The sequence below is a fragment of the Gopherus flavomarginatus genome, chromosome 13 (genome assembly GCF_025201925.1).
Source record: "Gopherus flavomarginatus isolate rGopFla2 chromosome 13, rGopFla2.mat.asm, whole genome shotgun sequence".
Taxonomy (NCBI): Eukaryota; Metazoa; Chordata; order Testudines; family Testudinidae; genus Gopherus; species Gopherus flavomarginatus.
The window spans coordinates 1,505,709-1,507,170 of NC_066629.1; the positions used below are offsets into that span (position 1 = coordinate 1,505,709).

General features: G+C 51.2%; 1 non-coding gene across 1 annotated transcript; it reads left to right on the forward strand.

The window, feature by feature from the left end:
* The first annotated feature begins 344 nt into the window (after positions 1–344).
* On the forward strand, positions 345–416 carry TRNAG-UCC (transfer RNA glycine (anticodon UCC)). The gene has a single exon. It is a non-coding gene; the product is annotated as a tRNA-Gly (tRNA).
* Positions 417–1,462: the final 1,046 nt, after the last annotated feature.

Here is a 1,462-nt window from a genome sequence, read left to right on the forward strand (position 1 = left end):
ATGGGATAGCTACCCACAATGCAACGCTCCAGAAATCGACACTAGCCTCGGTACATGGACGCACATCGCCAAATGAATGTGCTTAGTGTGGCCGTGTGCACTCGACTTTATACAATCTGTTTCCAAAAACTGGTTTCTGTAAAATCGGAATAATCCCGTAGTGTAGACATACCCTGTGATTAACAACTGTGGTGGCTAATTGAAAGGCTGATGGTTCAAACTTAAGTGAAGATGGAGGTGTTTCTTTTTTAGTGATGAGAATCCAGTACATTTTAAAAGGCTGAAAATCTCCTCAATGCTGCTCTAGCCTCATTAGGCAAGAATAAGTAGCACTTCTGCTACATACATTGGTGGTATAGTGGTGAGCATAGCTGCCTTCCAAGCAGTTGATCTGGGTTCAATTCCCAGCCAACGCAGTGATGTGATGTTTTCTCCCCTGGGAATTGGTTTAATTTCAGTCACATTGTATCAGGTTATCAATGGAATGAGAGAATCAATGTTCTGCAGGTCATCAAACACACAGTGGAGGAAGAAAGGGGCAGGACTATACGATGAGCTGTTGGAGTTACCCTTGTATTACAAAGTTTGGTTTATTTTTTTTAAAAACTTCCTTTATTTCCCTCTCCCTTTTAGACTGGAGCCTTTAAGGTCAGAAGGGACCAATGTGATCATCTAGTCTGACCTGCTGCACCTTACAGGCCAAAAGACCCCCCTTCCCTCCTGTAATAGACCAGGGAGGGGAGGCAACTCTGTGCATTGCCCCTACCCCAGGGAGCACATGGATGATCTCTGCTCCCCTCCCCCAATGGGTGTGCAGAGATGTGCCAACAGCACTAAGGTGACTCCCTGCCCACCCTGCCTCCGTCCCTCCATATCACTCCCAGAAATGTGTCTCCATTCATTGCCCCTGCCCCGAGCACCAACTCAGCAGCTCCCATTGGCCAGGAACTGCAGCCAATGGGAGCTCTAGGGGCAGCGCCTGCAGCGCATGGACACCCCCTGGCACGGCCCACCTAGGAGCTGTTGACGCAGGCTTGGTGTACCAGTCACTTTGGGAGCTGCACTGCTCAGGATAAGCGCCACCCCTCCTGCACCCCAACTCCCTCCCCCAGCGCAGAGCCAGCACCCCGCACACAAATTTTCTCCGATAGCTTTGCTTGTCTTCCTTTCACCCAGAACCATCCTCCTTCTCCTGGGATGCAAGTAGCCATCCCCCGGAAGCCAAGAGGCAGGCATAGGATTCTACCTCCCAGTAGCCAGCCGCACCTCCCCAGGCTTTGCAGAATGAATGGTGGTGCTCTACTAACCCCACTTAGCTGCACTGAGGCGCTTAGCTTCTGCCCTGCCTTCCTCAGCTCGACTTTCCTCTTTTGCCCCATTCCTGCCTCACTTCCTCCTTTGGCAAGTCACACAAAGGAGGCTAGCAGGAAGAGCTGGCCTCCGTAGGCCAACCTCCAAGGGC